The sequence below is a fragment of the Pleurodeles waltl genome, chromosome 10 (assembly GCF_031143425.1).
Source record: "Pleurodeles waltl isolate 20211129_DDA chromosome 10, aPleWal1.hap1.20221129, whole genome shotgun sequence".
Lineage (NCBI taxonomy): Eukaryota > Metazoa > Chordata > Amphibia > Caudata > Salamandridae > Pleurodeles > Pleurodeles waltl.
This window is the reverse complement of record NC_090449.1, coordinates 170,240,235-170,259,198: the sequence shown is the minus strand read 5'-3', so window position 1 is coordinate 170,259,198 and position 18,964 is coordinate 170,240,235.

Below are 18,964 nucleotides of genomic sequence, written 5' to 3'. Positions count from 1 at the left end.
CAAGGGGGAGAGTACAAGCATTATCTACTCTGTTGTCGCGCAGTGGAGGTGTCTGGGTGGGGGAGGAGGGCTGGGGGTCCCCCTAGGCCAGGGCGATATCTGTAGGCTGGGCACCCCCGTAAGCCCCTGTGTCCCCAGCCACCACCCTCAGTAGTTTGTCAGTACAGCCATCCCTGGGCCGTGTCATCCATGGGTGCAGTTGTCAACTCTAGGCGTGTAGGGCATGTTCCACGGAATGCGTAGCGGACCCCAAGTGCGCAACTTAGTGCAGGGGGCATCTGTGTCTGTCATGTCCGCTAACTGTACCGGAGATCCATGTAATCAATATCCCTTTATTTCTCTCTCCCCCCCCCTTTTTGTTTGTCTTTCTGTGCTTGTGTGCATCAGCATCATCAGGCGGAGGAGAAGTGGCATCGGGGCAGGAGGGAGCTGCATCTCACATGGCCCAGGAGGGCCATGCCACAGAGTCAGACTGGACCAGTGAGACGGAGGGCGAGGGGAGCTCCACGACGGGGATGACTGGACCCTGCAGCGACACAGACACGTCCTCGGAAGGGGGCTCCCTTGCGGGGGTGGCACCATCCGTGCCCCCCGCCATTACAGGTACAGCCGCCACCCAGCGCACCATCTCCGCCCTCCCAGCAGCCCCTCAGCGTTCGCCCCGTGCCCGCTCTGCCAGGAAGCCGGGCATCTCCTTCGCCCCAGGCACCTCAGGCCCTGCCCCTGTTACCCCCGCTGCCCTCAGTGAGGAGGTCATTGACCTCCTCCGAACGCTCATTGTTGGGCAGACTACCCTTTTGAATGCCATCCAGGGGGTGGAGAGGGAGGTTCATCGCAGCAATGCGTATCTGGAGGGCATTCATTCGGGTCAGGCTGCCCATCAGCGATCGTTCCAGGCTCTGGCCTCAGCACTGACGGCAGCCATTGTCCCTGTCTCCTGCCTGCCTCTACTAACTCCCTCCTCCCAGTCTCCTGTTCCTCTGCCTGTCCCACCCACACCATCAGACCAGCCTGCACACCTCAACACCCAAGAGAAGCTCATCCAAACATAAGCACCACAGATCACGCAGACATTCACACACGCAACATTCCGATGCAGACATGCCAACAGTCACTACCACCTCTGTGACCCCCACCTCCTCGTCTCCCTCCTCCCTCCCTGTGACGTCTACACTCACACCTCCATTCACCTCACCATCAGCCAGTGTTTCCATCACCAGCACACCCTCCACTCCAGTCCGCACACGTGCAGTCACCACCCCCACTGCCATTTACACGTCCCCTGTGTCCTCTCCCACTGTGTCTGTCACCCCCTCTTCCACACCACACAAACGCAGCCACCCACCCACCCAACAGCCATCCACCTCACGACAGCCTATCCCTCCTGCACCTGCACCCAAAGACAGCAAACGTGACTCACCTACAACCACATCCTCTCCCTCCACTCCCATTCCCACTGTACCTACCACTCTCCATTGTCCCAAGAAGCTCTTCCTCGCCACTACTAACTTCTTTCCTGACCCTGAGCCCCCCCCTCCTTCTCGTCGGGGTAAGAAGAGCACCTCAGCCACCACCAGCCCTGCAGCCCCCTTGACAAGGGTGCAGGGGTATTGGAGCCCGCCAGCCCGCATGTCTGGATCTTCGCCCAGCAGCAAGGGGACAGCCAGCCCACCCCCTGGGAAGAGGAGCAGAAGGCGGAAGGGGCGCCGCAGGAGCCCGCCTTCTACATCCCCCCCGGACACCACCCAGAGACAGTCACCAGCCACAGCTCCAAAGGGAGGAAAGGGCCACAGGCCCACGACTAAGGAGGGCAAGGGCAGCAAGTCGGAGAGGTCAGGCAGCAGGCCTGCTGCCCAGGAGGAGCCCACAACCCCCATAGCCGCTGCCCCGGGAGGAACCGGCACAGCTGCCCCGGGAGAGCCCACCACCCCCATAGCCGCTGCCCAGGGAGGACCCAGCCCAGCTGGCCAGGAGGGCCCCACCACCCACAGCCCAGGTGGGCAGTGAAGGAGCACCATCCCCTCTGCCCAGGAGGGCACCACCAGGCAATTAGCAGTTGGCCATAGACCGTCCGCCGTCTCAAGAACTGCTGAACTGGGCCCTTCAGGGCAAGAACCGCTGAGCTGGGCCCCGCCGTCTCAAGAACCGCTGAACTGGGCCCCGCCGTCTCAAGAACCGCTGAACTGGGCCCTTCAGGGCAAGGACCGCTGAACTGGGCCCCGCCGTCTCAAGAACCGCTGAACTGGGCCCCGCCGTCTCACGCACCGCTGAACTGGGCCCCGCCGTCTCAAGAACCGCTGAACTGGGCCCTTCAAGGCAAGAACCGCTGAACTGGGCCCTTCAAGGCAAGGAGCGCTGAACTGGGCCCCGCCGTCTCAAGAACCGCTGAACTGGGCCCTTCAGGGCAAGGACCGCTGAACTGGGCCCCGCCGTCTCAAGAACCGCTGAACTGGGCCCCGCCGTCTCACGCACCGCTGAACTGGGCCCCGCCGTCTCAAGAACCGCTGAACTGGGCCCTTCAAGGCAAGAACCGCTGAACTGGGCCCTTCAAGGCAAGGAGCGCTGAACTGGGCCCCGCCGTCTCAAGAACCGCTGAACTGGGCCCTTCAGGGCAAGGACCGCTGAACTGGGCCCCGCCGTCTCAAGAACCGCTGAACTGGGCCCTTCAGGGCAAGGACCGCTGAACTGGGCCCCGCCGTCTCAAGAACCGCTGAACTGGGCCCCGCCGTCTCACGCACCGCTCCGCTGGGCCCCGCCGTCTCAAGAACCGCTGAACTGGGCCCTTCAAGGCAAGGAGCGCTGAACTGGGCCCCGCCGTCTCAAGAACCGCTGAACTGGGCCCTTCAGGGCAAGGACCGCTGAACTGGGCCCCGCCGTCTCAAGAACCGCTGAACTGGGCCCGCCGTCTCACGCACCGCTCCGCTGGGCCCCGCCGTCTCAAGAACCGCTGAACTGGGCCCTTCAAGGCAAGGAGCGCTGAACTGGGCCCCGCCGTCTCAAGAACCGCTGAACTGGGCCCTTCAGGGCAAGAACCGCTGGCCCTTTGGCAGACGTGGCAGGGCAGGATCTATCTCGGGCAGGGCTGCAGGATGTCCTCTGGCCAACTTGCCTCCTCCAGTGGCAGTGGGGTCTGTTATGGACTGTATGGACTGTGGCTTTGCTCTCCCCAGGATGGCCCAGTGGGCAGGCCACCCACTGTATGGACTGTATGGACTGTGGCTTTGCTCTCCCCAGGATGGCCCAGTGGGCAGGCCACCCACTGTATGGACTGTATGGACTGTGGCTTTGCTCTCCCCAGGATGGCCCAGTGGGCAGGCCACCCACTGTATGGACTGTATGGACTGTGGCTTTGCTCTCCCCAGGATGGCCCAGTGGGCAGGCCACCCACTGTATGGACTGTATGGACTGTGGCTTTGCTCTCCCCAGGATGGCCCAGTGGGCAGGCCACCCACTGTATGGACTGTATGGACTGTATGGACTGTGGCTTTGCTCTCCCCAGGATGGCCCAGTGGGCAGGCCACCCACTGTATGGACTGTTTGGACTGTGGCTTTGCTCTCCCCAGGATCGCCCAGTGGGCAGGCCACCCACTGTATGGACTGTTTGGACTGTGGCTTTGCTCTCCCCAGGATGGCCCAGTGGGCAGGCCACCCACTGTATGGACTGTTTGGACTGTGGCTTTGCTCTCCCCAGGATGGGCCAGTGGTCATGGAGTCCCCTCGTGGATCTGGCGTCGTGTACTCAAGTGGCTGAGGTGCCCCCCCTTCCCTTCCCCCTGAGGTGCCTGTCCTATTTTCTTTCTGATGCCCCTGCAGTGTTCTCTCCGTGGAGTTCTTGTCGTGGGACTGGGCCTTGCCCCTTTGCACAGGACCCCTGTGATCCACGGACAGTGGTTGGACTACATTTAGTAGCTGTATATATTTTGTACATAGTTTATTTATTTATTGGGATTACTGGTGTACATATTTCAATATATCTGCCCGTTTATGATCTCTTCTTTTGGTCTTTGCATTATTTCGGAGGGGGGTGGTTTGTGGGTTGTGACAGTGATCTGTGGGAATGCATTGATGTGTGTGTTGTAGTGGGTGTGGGTGGGTGGGTGTGTGCCGGTAATCTTTTCCCTCCCCTGTGTCGTAGGTGCAGTACTCACCGATGTCTTCCGCGCCGCCGGGCGTGCTCCTGGTATATGAGCAGGAATAGGAGTGCGGGGATGACCTGCAACTCTGGTTCCATACTGCCGGAATCTCGCGTGGAGTGCGTAGAGGTGAGCGTTTTCCCGTTCGTAGTCTGTTTCCGCCGTGTTCTTATCGGCGGTGCTCCCGCCCCGGAAAAGGTGGCAGATTGGTGGGTCGTAATAGGGTGGGCGGTACATTGTCTGCCGCCGGGCTGTTGGCGGGAACCGCCGCGCTGTTTGTTTGTACCGCTGTGGCGGTCGGAGTGTTAAGTTGGCGGGCTGTGTTGGCGGTTCCCGCCAGGGTCAGAATTGCATATTTTAGACCGCCGGCCTGTTGGCGGCTTGGCCGCCGCTGTATCACCGACCGCCAGGGTCAGAATGAGGGCCATAGTGTCCTGACTTATTTGAAGAGGATAGGAGTCCACATTGCACTATTGCAGGAGACCCATCTTAATTTCAGTGAAGTTGACAAATTGTACTGTAGATGGAGGGGACAGGTATTTGCCACTACGTACTTACCCTTTGCACAAGGCGTGCTAGTGTGGATAAGAGCAGGGGTCCAGTTCGAGGCTACGTCTGTTGAAATTGACCTAGAGGGCAGGTTTGTGATTGATGAAGGTAGACTACACGGTAAACAGGTGGTAATAAGCTGTATGTATGGCCCTAATCAGGACCAGGTACCCTTCTTGTGGCGCCTCTCAGGCCAACTCACCAGGCAGCTGGGGGGACAATTAATGGTTGGAGGGGATTTTAATTGTGTCCTTGACACTGAGCTAGACCGGTCCCTTTCTCCATTATCTGGGGCACTAACAATTAGATTGGCTAGGGGGTTGAGGAACTGGATGGCTCATTGGGGTCTGGAGGATGTGTGGCAAAACCAGCACCCAGGGGAGAGGGATTACTCCTACTACTCTGGTTTGTATCAGGTGCATACCAGAATAGATAGAGTGGTGTGCACTGGGGATTTAGTACGCGAAATAACGCACTCAGAGTACCTGGGACGCACCTTCTCAGACCACAGCCCGCTACTTCTTACTTGGCGCTGCGCAGAAATTAGATTGCCTATCCCGTTGTGGAAACTAAGGACAGGGGCTTTAGAGGATCCATTCTATAGGGAAGCACTTAGAGCTCATCTACTGGAACAAATTTGTGTCAATAAAAGATCCACGGCTACCAGATGTGTGGAATGGGAAGCCTTTAAAGTAGTGACCCAGGGACATTGCATGGGACAAATAGTGGGGGATCACACGGGCGCTGGAGCGTGAGCTTGTCAGTCTAGAAAGGATAATACACGAAGTAGAGAACTTGGAGGGCAGGGTCCAGGCAGCATGGAATAGGTTCCTCAAGGCGAGAGCATCATACAATCTAGCTGAAAATCAGTGAGACATCTCAGTTACCGAAGGTGTCAGGCAGCCATGCATGTGGAAGAGGGCCGATCGGGCAGGATGCTGGCATGGTTGGTGAGGCCTCAGGGGGGAGGTGCGCCAATAACAAGCATATGTGACACAGCAGGGGTCCGTGTACATGGGCCGTCTGAAATTAATAATGCATTTATGGATTACTGTAAGACTTTGTACAGAAAACCAGGAACAGCCCTGCCTGAGGCGTTGGGAGCTCATTTGGACCTGTTGCCCCTGCGCATACTTGCGCTGGAGGAAAGAATTCCATTGGGGAGCCCGGTGACACTAGAGGAAGTTAAGACAGCTATCACACAGTCGGGAAAGACACCGGGCACGGATGGACTCCCTATGGAGTTTTACAAGACATACTCGGATATCCTGTCGCCCATGTTAGTCGAGCTCTACACAGAGGCGCTGCGGTTGGGTATGCTACCTGAGACAATGAGAGAGGCACTGGTAGTTCCCCTGCCCAAGACAAAGGCGAGTGAGGTGCCAGTGACTGCATTTAGACCACTTTCTATGCCGAATTGCGACTTTAAGATACTAAGTAAGATTCTGGCTAGTAGACTGGTGCAACATATCCCCTCTTTAGTCCATGAGGATCAAAATGGTTTTATACCGGCACGATCCACATCCCTCAATCTTAGGCATTTGTTTGCCCTCCTACATATGACGAACACAGGGAGACCGCCCGGAGCGGTGTGTCTCTCAGTGGACTTGGAGAAAGTGTTTGATTCTGTACGGTGGGATTACCTTAGAGTGGTGATGCTTCGTATGGGCCTGGGTGAGGGGTGGGTGCGGTGGGTTGACCTACTGTACAGTGAACCAATGGCGCGGGTGCAGACGGGCCGAATGCTGTCGGCGCCTATCCCATATTCAGAGGTACCAGACAGGGATGTCCGTGGTCTCCTCTGCTGTTTGCACTGGCTGTCTAGCCCTTAGCAGCTCGGTTTCGGGTGGAGGGCCGGGGCAGAGGGGTGATGTGGGGTCCAATGGAGCATAACATTTCACTCTATGCGGATGACATATTAATATACCTGAGGGAGGGTGAATCTGGGATCCCATGGGCACTTGCGTTGCTGGAGGAGTTTGGCGGTCACTCGGGTCTTAGACTCAATAGAAATAAAACACACGTCTTCCCATGGGGGTGGGTGAGCCGCGGCCGCTATCCTGCCCTGAGGATATTGGATGGGCACCTAGTACTTTTAAATATCCGGGGGTACAGGTGTTCCATGATTTAGGGGACCTCCGGGACGGTAACCTGGGTAGGACTCTGCGCTCTTTGAGATCCTCAGTGGCGTTTTGGCGCTCTCTCAAATTATCCACAATTGCGGAGATCTCCTTCTCAAAAATGATCATGTTACCCCGTCTGCTGTACCATTTTTCCAATATCCCGGTAACGACTTGGTGAGTTGGTTCAGGGAACCGAATACATTGCTTCGAGAGCTTATATGGGATGAGGGCCGTATGCGAACCACCTTATCTGTCTTATGTTGACCTGTTGAAGAGGCGGACTCGGGGTTCCAGATTTCGAGCTCTATTACTTATCGTGCCAACTACAATGATGGCTAGATGGTTTATAGGGGAAGGACGACTGGACCGGGTAACTTCCTGAGGAGAGATTAGGGGGGACCTGATATTGGCGCGAATGCCTAATAACTGGTATCGTTAACAGCGGAAAATGTTCTGCTAACGGTGGCCTCCGCATGCTGGAGGAGGTGCCTGAGAAGCATGGGAACGAAATCAGCTTATTCACCGGCGCTACCTTTGGCGGCGCTGCCCCAGGGCACCCCATAGAAGGTATTACCAAGAACTCAAGTTGGGGCCTGGACACGAGCGGGAGTAGAGACATTGGGAGACTTCTTCAGGGACGGGGTGATGTGGTCCTTCACCAGCATGGAGGAGGAAAGTGGAGTCCCGAGAGGTCAATTCCTCCTATACCAAGACCTGACACACTCCATTAAGGAACATTGGCACACTGTGATCGCGGAGCCGGAGGTCCATACAATTCTTCACCTTTTACTGACAATGATGGGAGATACTCACCTCATTACTAAGCTGTATAGGGCCCATCGTGAGGGAACACTTGGATCCCATCAAGAACTTAGGACAAGATGGGAGACAACGCTGGATAGAAGTATGACTGACGCGGAGTGGCGGAGGGTGCTGGCACATCCCCGTAGGATATTGCGTAACACCCGCTTACGGTACATCCAGTACAATTATGTCCATAGAACATACATTACACTGCACAGGATACAGGTGACATACGGGGAGATTCCCGGGCATGTACCAGATGCGGGGCTGCAGATGCGGACCTAGACCACATGTTGTGGCACTGTTCTGACATACAGAAAGGCTGGCGGCATGTCTTGGGTAACATGGAAGGGGTGTTGGGAGTGAGTGTGCAGATGGACCCCTCTGTTTGTCTGTTGGGTCTGAGTGCGGGAACGGTCTCCCAGAAGACTAGTGGTAGATTCCTGGAGCTGGCGCTGGCCCTGTTTAAACGCTGAATTGCTATGCATTGGAAGTCCCCTAGCGGCCCTTCAGTGGTGGTCTGGAGACGTGATGTGCCAAACTGGGTGCAAGCGGCATTGCTGGCGCTGAGGCGAGAGGAGGCCCGGGGAGTCTGTCAGCGCCCAATTGCCCCACTCTGGGTTCAATTACTGGAAACTTGGGAGGCGCTGATATTAGAGGGAGGAAATGGCTCAGAGAATAGGGAGGAAGCAGTAGAAGCAGCCCACATAGGGCCCAGTATGGACAATATATAGAGCTGAAGGGGATTAGGGGGAAAAGAGAGGATGGTCACTGCAAGAAAGACGCTAAAAGAGAATAATGTGATACTAAGTAGAGAGCACCTTGAACCCACTATGTGACATTCGTGATAACCAGCTGTTGTACACTATGAAGAAATCCCAGTGGAAACGCCTAGCGGAGGGGCAGTGATGGATGGGATCCCACCCTTGGTTAGGGGCCCTGTTTACCCTTGACCCCAAGTCAGCTTCAGAACTGTCTTACCATCGCAAAGTTAAATTTACTAGTTACAATGATATATCAGACATGTTGATACAGTGTTGCAGGGTGAGAAGACTCATAGAGGGGGAAAATTATGAGAGCTGTTACAGCAGAGGACAGGAGAGTTACAACGATGTGTAAATTACGTATACTAGCATATAAAGAGATGACCTGTGTTGCATACTTACTGTAGTGAATTTTGATATAATTGTATTGAGATCTCTATGCTCTGTAACATACCTTGTTAATCATAAAAATACTTCTTTTACTAGAAAACTGTCAATAAATATATCTTTAAAAAAAAAATCAAGAAGCTTAGTAATAAAATGGCTTCTCTCATTTCTAAGAAGAAAATGGTAAAGCAGTGAAGTGGTTTTATAGTTCTTTGTTGGGCATAGCTATACCGTTAATTATAAGCCTGCTAGCAGGGAACTAATGGATTAAGTCCAAAAGATGTACTTGGTCCCACGCCAGCAGCTGATACAGTTGGGCCTGTGTACTTGGGATTTACAGAAAAATGAAAAAGCTACATCTAGATGGCAAGATTAAAGACATTTTGAACCGTACTGACGTAAAACCTTACAACAAAGTAGATCTTTACTGCAGAGCTCTTCAAAACATTTTACAATATTACAAAAAATGAAACACTAAAAAAACAAGCTGACTCTATATCCTCTGGACTCTGAACCACATCTACCAAACCATGCAATGCCTCAAGATCAACAACCACCACCACCATCCTCAGACGTCTTTGTTGAAGAACTTTAAAACAGAGGGGCAGCGCAAATGTTGCTAAGTAAAATGTCAGCTTCTAAAGACCTCGTGGAATGAGCGAGGCAAATTCCTCTACAAAGGTCAGCCAGTTGTTGGGTCCCACATGTTCAACCTGGTCAAAGGTCTCACCCACCCCAAAACACTAGCCCTCCAGAATGCTCCAAGAGGTTGGGACAGGTTTCTGCCCGCTTCAGCAGAACTTAATATTCCTTTGATGATCGTCAGTAATGTGACCACAGGCTTATGCCTGAAAGTTTAAAATCCACCCCCGTTGCCAGCAGCATCTTTTGTTCCCCGGCTATCCCCCTCCTAGAGCACACCTGCGCTGTCTGTGGAACCTAAAAAAAAGATCTTGTCCAGCCTGATGTATTTTTTTTTTGGATAACATAATGAAGGATTTTTCATCTTCTATTTCTTTAGTAAGTTTATCAGGGCGATGTTTGCACTAAAAATTGTAAAGAACACTTTTAACTTTTCAACAAGCTTGAAAAACGTGTCATCTTCTAAAGCATTTTTAAAATGTGTATCCCGGCGTCAGAATAAAGATTTATAGTCTGAATTCAGGTTTACATTTTTTTATTGTAGACATTCATCGTTACACATGCAGGTGTTACACGACCTTATACCTTTGACAAACACTGTATTCTCCTTTAACAGACCTTGACGTAGACCTGGCTTTAATTTTACATATGTCACAACAATACTGTCATTGTTTACTAGAGTGCTGAAATGTAGATTAAAAAAATGTCTAAACGTCAAACACTCAGACATTTTATTAATTAAATATCTACAATGTTCTTCACATGTGATGGCTAGCGAATCGTGTACCCGCATCTTGTTATACCCTACCCTAGCACCAACTTTGTTTACATACCTAAATATAGGTTTTGTATAGATGCTATGTTTGGGGAATGCCGCTGAACTGTGAAACACTGTAACCTTGTCGATATCCAAATACAGGGCCACCCCATGTGCTCCATTCTTGTAATGCGGATCTGTGTTAAAGAAAAGCGTGTGGGGTCTTTCTATCCCTATTTCCTCAGGTAGCTAATCGCTTGGAAAAACATATAAAAGGTATCTCTTAGGGTATTTATGACTGCTGAAGAACTTGTGTATATGAACAGTGTCCATTTTACAATATTTAAAGATAGTCAAACAGAATCTGTTGGGCAGGGTTGACCTGAAGGATGCTGTTGAATACAGAGGACACAACCATGTTCACATTTGTAGCCAAAGCTTGACTGAAACGTATTTCAGCTTTTAAATTTCCTTTTTGATCAAATTATAGTGGTCGCCCTCTTCCATATCAGACATCAGATAGAAAGCAAAGAATGTGTAGCCATCCCCATATCCTTCTTCTGATACGACCCCAAGTCCCGCAGTTGTTTCCCGGTTATAGAAAACTAGGTGTGTATGATTTTGCAGGAATCACAGACCCGTCATAGACCGTGCAGTGTACTTGATGTCGTAGTGTTTGAAATTGAAACAGTTTGAGGTATAGAAGCCGTTAAAAGCGGTATTGTTTCAGTAGTTGCCCCAGAAATACATTTTGATGTTGGGTTAATCTGGTAAAGGTGGGGATGCTGAATATTTTCAGAGTTAGGGGGTGATTCTGACCCCGGCGGTCTTAGCCGGGCCAGGGTCGGCGGGAGCACCGCCGACAGGCCGGCGGTGCCCCGCAGGGCATTCTGACCGCGGCGGTAAAGCCGCGGTCAGACCGGCAACACTGGCGGTCTCCCGCCAGTGTACCGCTGCCCTGTTGAATCCTCCAAGGCGGCGCAGCTAGCTGCGCCGCCGAGGGGATTCCGACCCCCCCCTACCGCCATCCAGTTCCCGGCGGTCCACCCGCCGGGAACCGGATGGCGGTAGGGGGGGTCGCGGGGCCCCTGGGGGCCCCTGCAGTGCCCATGCCACTGGCATGGGCACTGCAGGGGCCCCGTAAGAGGGCCCCTACAAGTATTTCACTGTCTGCTTGGCAGACAGTGAAATACGCGACGGGTGCAAATGCACCCGTCGCACCTTCCCACTCCGCCGGCTCGATTACGAGCCGGCATCCTCGTAGGAAGGTCGTTTTCCCCTGGGCTGGCGGGCGGCCTTTTGGCGGCCGCCCGCCAGCCCAGGGGAAAACTTGAAATACCCGCCGCGGTCTTTTGACCGCGGCGCGGTATTTTGGGGGCGGAATTCTGGCGGGCGGCCTCCGCCGCCCGCAAGAATCAGAATCACCCCCTTAGTCTTTCAATGGCATACTTGGTGATCAATAGCTGTAAAGCTTCGGTGTGAGCCAGTCTGATGTTTGGTGACACTTTCATTCTCTTTACAAACAAGCTAGCGTACAGCATAACTAATGTATACTTTTCCGCATCCCCACTGTTGAGAAAGAATGAATCCTTGTTGTGGTTAAGTTTGATCTTAAGATCGATACCATTGACGGGTAGTTTATCTTGAAAGAAAGGGTCCGAATGTATACGTCCAACGAGGTCAAACTGTCTACTGCCTGCCGGCGAAGCTTGCTCCTTTTACAAAACCTTGATTGTTCTCATCCAGTTCCTTGTCTTCAAAGTTTCTGTAAGTATCTTTGGAGAAGAGCCCCGCTGAAAGCCGGATGTCCAGGGCCTCATGACTGTAATTTAGAATACTCTTGGTGTAGGCCCTATATGCATACATGTTATCACTTTGCATGATATATGTCAGTCACTGAGGGTGACGTTCAACTGATTAAACATGGTTGCAATTGGGTAAGCAATCGTCGCCACTTTAGTGTTGTTCGCAATGTTGGAACAATTTGCTTTTACGGTTTTGAAGATAAGGTGCTGCAGTGTGTTATTGAGATCCACATACATATCCGTGGACCCGGACACAAAAAACTCTATTGGCGCCAATGGCATCAAAGTGACCAGCAGTGATACTTCCATGAAAAAACTGTTTTCAAGGGTGGTCTGGGTGGGTTTCAGAGCAAACAAGTCTAACTCTGATTTGGCGCATTCACCCGATGCGCAATGAAGGCCATGTTTCAGGTTGTTTCTCTTTAAAAAATTATTTACGCTAACGCCCGTTCTCTTCTTCAAAGGTCTCTTTCGACTTACGGACCTTCTTTTGTGAGTGTTTTTTGGAGAGTGCTGTCTTTTTTTATAGGGAGCCAGTGGCCCACCTACGCCTTGAAGCCTTTTGCTTTATTTAAATACAGGAACGAGACTTGTACCCCAGACCCGCTCCTTCTTGGGGTTGTTTATTTATGCGGTCGACAACAGCAGAGGGGACAGAGCCCACCACATCCTGTCCAATGTTTGTAGCCATCACTTTAATGTGGGGTTTTGCAATTTCGTAGTCTCTTCTCAAGAATGGCATAGTTCTTCTAAACAAACTATGCAAGAAGACTCCCAAACTGGCCACATGCTTAACAGGGGCCTCTTGAAAGTATGGTGGTGGTCCTCCATATCCGGCCTGGTTTCTGTAATAATCCCTGTACATAGAGGGGTTGCCATATGTTTTCATAGTCACCATGATGACTTCTTAATAGTCGAGTCGCAGGCTTAAACAAATGAAGCTTAATAATAACTTTCCCGCATTTAAAGGACACCGGCTCTGACTTGTTTTCGAAGATCATGATCGAAATAGTGTCAAAATGTTTTTTCAAGAAATTGCAATGTAGTCTGGTTTGTTGTATTGAATATTAACCATCACGTTATTTTCACCCTTCACCTGTACCCATCTTAGCAACCGTGAATAACTATCCCCGATCATCTATGGCTCTACAATGTTGCTATAAACATAGAGAGGGTCATTATGACCCTGGCGGACAGCGGTAATTTGAGGAAGGTACTGCCAACAGGCTGGCGGTACCTTTTCCCAAATTATGACATTGGCGGTTTGGCTCAAGCTAAACCGCCAATGCACCGCTCCGTCCGCCAGGGTGGTAACAGCAGCCGGGCTGGAGACTTCGGTCTCCAGCCCGGCGGCCATCACAATCCCACCCTCGGGATTATGACCCCCCTACCGCCATGGTTTTCGTGGCAATCTTACCACCACGAAAACCATGGCGCTGATAGGGGTCTCCCAAGCCCCCCTCCTCAGATGTTCTGGTATGGAAGGGCCTGGGATCTTTCCTGAAGGGAGCTACTACTTGGCGCAAAAATGTAGAATTTTTAGAATGATCACATTTATTTTTCTTCAGTTTTTATGAATGAGGTTTTTATCTTCTTCTGTTTTTTGAATATATATATATATATACATATATATATATATATATATATATATATATAAATATATATATATGTGTATGTGTATATGTATATGTATATCTATTTTATGTACATGTTTTTATGATGGGTGCTTTTATTATACATGGTTTTTATTGGTATTCTTATAATGTTTTGTTGATTATGGGGGTTATTACAACTTTGGAGGAGGTGGTAATCCATCCCAAAAGTGACGGTAAAGTGACGGATATACCACCAGCCGTATTACGAGTTCCATAGGATATAATAGACTCGTAATACGGCTGGTGGTATATCCGTCACTTTACCGTCACTTTTGGGACAGATTAACACCTCCTCCAAAGTTGTAATAACCCCCTATGTGTTGTAATGGATGAATTTTGTTATACCGAATAAAGTTTCTTCTTCTACCTCTATGGAAACGTTTTGCTGGTTCTGTGATAACTGGTGTTGTAAGCATCTATAAAAAGCCTGTAGAACATCCACATAATGATAGGTGCTGTAGGACATGAAATATTTCCACTTCTTAGATTATAAAGTTCTGTTAAAATGCTCTATAACAGCTGCTTTTACCTGCATGTGCATTACAAAATGATGAACAGCGTGCTGTTTCAATAATTTCTGAAACAATTTGTTTAAAAATGCTTTGCCTGCATCTGTTTGTAGTTTTTGAGGGGTTTGACCTTTCCTGAAGATGGCTTTGAAGGCCTTGGTGATGCTAGTCCCGTTTTCATCACTAAGAGCTTCTGCAAAGGCGTACTTGAACAATACATCTATGACCGTTAATATATATTGAGCTCCATTAAATCTTGAAAACTGATTATGTCTGCCTGCCATTGATAATCTATTTGTTATTAACAATGGTAGGTCTCCTCTAAAAACTCCTCATGGCTGGCAGGTCGAGTGAATACGCCTCTTCCTCAGATAACCAGGTCTTTACCTGAGCTCTGTTTACCGGCTCATTTTCAACTAGAGCCCTTCTAAGCAACGCTTTGTGCTCCCGAAGCTACTGATTCCTCTTGTATCATAATAAAGCTTCCTTAACTCAACCATCAACATGTTATCAGCCGTTACAACCCATGAAATGAAAAATGCTTGTTTTGTGTAAGGACATTTTATTAAAAATAAAGAATGTTAGCAGAACATAAACATGGCATACTTTACAGTTTCTTGGTACACGTCTTATTGTCGTTGTTGGACAGTTTGCTGTCTTTTCACTATGTATACATAGTTTGATACATGCTACATACATTATTATGGGCCAAGCCATTAATATGCCTCAGCATCACAAGTTTTGACATTTTTACAGATATACACTCAGTGGCTCTACACAAGACTTCCTGCTCACCCGTCCTATAACTTTGTAGACTCAGGATACTGACAACTTTCAAAAGTTCGTTAAGTACTAGGCCAGACAATACAAAACCTTTATTTCTGAAATAATCTTCAGTCAGAAGCTCCAAGGTGCTTGCAACCTGGTTGTTAGTCTTAACTCCTGCGTACAACATTTGTATGCACTCCAGTATTCATCCGTTGTAGGTAGCCACGTGTTGATACGCCATTTGGCAATACACTCAGGACTATTGCACTGCATCTCAGTGGGCTGTGCTCACTATTTGATTCAGATAATGCAGATATGATATATGATTATGATATATGATATATGATATGATATATATATATATATATATATATATATATATATATATATATATGATATGATATGATATATGATATGATATATGATATATGATATATGATATATGATTCAGATAATGCAGCATTCTACTGTTTATTTCAGCTATTCTTTCTTCAACCAGCACATTTTCCAATCTGGCAATGCATATGTATCCTGGGTGTAACTCATAGGCATCTTGCACAGCAACATTCTGATGCTCGTCCTAAAAGTGAGTAAGTATGCAGCGTTAAATATCACAATGATACCCTGGTAAAGTCGGACACAGCATTTTTTAAAACAGTCTTCGGGGGTCTAAAGACCTGTTTCTTCTATTTTTAAAATAAATATTGTACATACGTCTTTCTGTGCCCCTTTTTATTATCCTTCTTTCACAATACATACACATCCCCTGCATACACTCAAGTTTTGAGCCTGGTTTGCTTGAGTATCGGATCTCTTTGAGCTTTGTTGACAATACCTTAATCATGTCAGGGTGGACATATTTTTTTTCCTCGGACATCTCATACACCACCCTTAACAGCTTATATACTTTATATCAGTCTAGCTTGCTACATATATGGCAGATTGTTCTTGATGTGTACGAATCGTATAGGCACTCGTGAGACTCGTGTTGTGGAACATTAATTTTATGACCATAGCAAAGGTTATAATAGTCACGTTTGAAACAGGTGTTCACAACCATTGCAGCAAAACATTTAACAGACCATATGGCATTGTAGGGGGTGCCTGTAGTTTCCTTTACAAAATTGGCTTTATTATGGGTACAAACACATTTGTTACGCAGCTCTTTGTTTTGGCTTGTGAAAACTATCAGACTGTTTTGAATAGCATAAGCAGTAAAAATGTATGTTGTCAACCTCTGACAGTGGCCCCTCTACTGTGGCTCTTTTTGCTGATGCTTTCTATAATTCATAAATGAAAGAAAGACAACTATTAGTTAAAAAGAAAATTTCGGCGTATCTACGTTAAGGGTCCATAGCATTTTTTAATGTTTTTTTGCATTACTAACCTCATCATTTTCATGGCATTCGGTGGTGGCTTTGAAATCTTGAGAGTCCCATAGGTCCATCTGTGCAGAACCGGCATCAGACTTTGCACACGGCTTCTGCACGACGACAGCCTCCAGAGCAGTATCCTCCAGAAACCCCATATTTTCATAGACTGGTGAGTTTAGAGGGGCTATAGATTCTTCAACATCTTCTGTGGTGGTGAAATTCTTTCCAATATTTAATTTGAGGCACGAGGCGTCATTGCCACTACTGTCACCCTTAATCGGGGATATCAGCTGAGGTAAATTCTTGAGGCTGAGCTTTTGAAGCTGATGGCAGAGATCCTCTTGAAAACCCACAAAGTCATAACCCCCATCATTAGGGGTGCCCTGCTGCACGTTCTCATCCATTACCGATGGTGTTAGGCTATGATAATATCAATCTATATTTTTCAATCCACCATTGGAAGCCACGTTTTTGATGAGGTGGTTGTATCTCTTCATAATGACAGAACGATCTCTTTGAGGATTGGGCTCCTGGGTTTGGCATTGGCCACTTAGGAGGCTCCATATATGCATTCTATTGATCAAAAAGGGCGTACTCCTCTACAGCACATCACGGACACCGGCTCTCCAGGGGGCTCTGATTTATTGAGGGCTGGCCCATAATCCTGACCACCCGGTAGAACCCTGGCATGTGCCTAATGTTTTCAGATGATGTCACAACCCACGTGACACCAATGTCTAAGGGCTCTCTGTCATTGTGGATGTCACTATGGGGGCAGGCCATCTGTCACTTTTGAGTTTGATGAGTAAAAGGTATCCCTGTATTCTACTGTTGTGATTTTAAATTGGGAGTCCATAGTCACCAAGCATCAAATTTCTATATTTTCCCATTTGGAAGTTGCATTTAAAGGTTGCTCCAAGGTAACCCCAATGTTAACTTATGGGAGAAATAGGCCTTGCAGTAGTGAAAAACGAATTTAATAGTTTTTCACTAGCAGGACATGTTAAACATAAAAGTACATTAATACTCTTCACCCTGCCCTTGGGGCTACATGGAAGGCCTGAGACATGTTTAGATTGCTACTGAAGTGGGTGCCATAATCAGTGCTGCAGGCACACTAATAGCATTCAATGCCTTGGGCACATATAATGCACTTTATTAGGGACTTACAAGGGACTTACAAGTAAATTAAATATGCCAATTGTGGATAAAACAATGTTACCATGTTTAGAGTATGTGCACTTTAGCACTGGTTAGCAGTGGTAACATGCACAGAATTCTAAAGGCAACAGCATTGAAGTCAGAAAAACAGGAGGTCAGAAGGCAAAAAGTCAGGGGAAACCATGTCAAGGATGTCAAGTCTAACAGAAATGTTCCTTCCCCCCTATAGAATTGTAATTTAAAATTGTCTTTAATGGTAAAGTCGGATTTTAAGTTACTATTTTGAAAAAGCCAAATGTGCCTTTCTGCCAGTATCCTGGAACATGACTGTGAATCTCTCCTGTGGTGTTTTGCATATTTCTTCCAGGAATGGGGACAAAAAAGGCCTCTGTGTGAAGCGAGTGTATCTTCCTGACATTACGCCTAGGTACGAACTGTGCCCTGCCCTGATTACACTTCAAAGGACATTGCCTGTCTGTCCTTGCCTTTGTCACTCTAGACAGTTTGTAGCCAAACCGAGGAAGGGAACTGACCAGAACCAATTTGGGGAGTAGACCAGGGATTTCCCTTACATAAGTGTTGGTGCAAGGTATAAATGTGGCGCCTTCAGAACCTCTCATCAGAACACACCTGTACCTGTGGAAGATCAGAAGAAGGACTGCCCTGTTGTCTGAAGAAGGAAGATTGGACCTACTTGCCTTGAACCCAGACACCTCAGCAGTGTCTCCAATGGTCAGTTGTTTGGCCTCATGTTTGAGCTACAGGGACACAACTAGCTTCCATAGGCCTGCCCGGCAACTGCCCGATGACCAGAACCAATTGGACCTACCTAAGCCCTGCTGCAAGCCTCTGCTGGAGTGAGTCCTGATCCCCAAGAAGTGCCCCTAGGTTCTGGGACCGTGTTGACGTCAGGGAGAGCTCTTCCTGCTGAAACACACAAGTCCTGAGCTGCAGATGTAGTTCCGAAGGTTCTTGGGCTCTCTGCAACCGCGTACGGACTCCTTGTGTTGTTTGACACAATCAGTGACACCAACCAAACTTGAATCACCCCCCCAGTGCGATGTTTCAGTGATGACTGACTCTCAGCACCAAACAGTGACTGTCTACTAAGCCGACCTGCTCCGCACGGCAACAATGGTCTCCTCTTGTCTCTGACGTGAAGCTCTGCTCTGGCTCCAGCTGTGGAGTTGGATTCAGAGAAGAGAAAATCTTAATCGGGACAAACCTGGTCCCGAAATCGAACCTTAGCTCCATCATGTGTTGTCTGAGCTTGTGACTGTCCCGGTCCAACATGACCACATTACCACAATTGGTGCTTTGTGCTTTTCTACCAGCTTTTCACTTAAAACTAAAAATTCATATGTCTGGTTCTACCTATTGGATTTGTGGTGTTTTAATGTAATTTCATTTATTAAAATGCACTTGTTTTTTCTAAATTAGTTTGGAATTTTATGAATGCTGTGTTGTTGTTTTAGTGCTGTTTGGGTGCTGCATACATACTTTTCAAATTGCCTGTTAGTTAAGCCTGACTGTT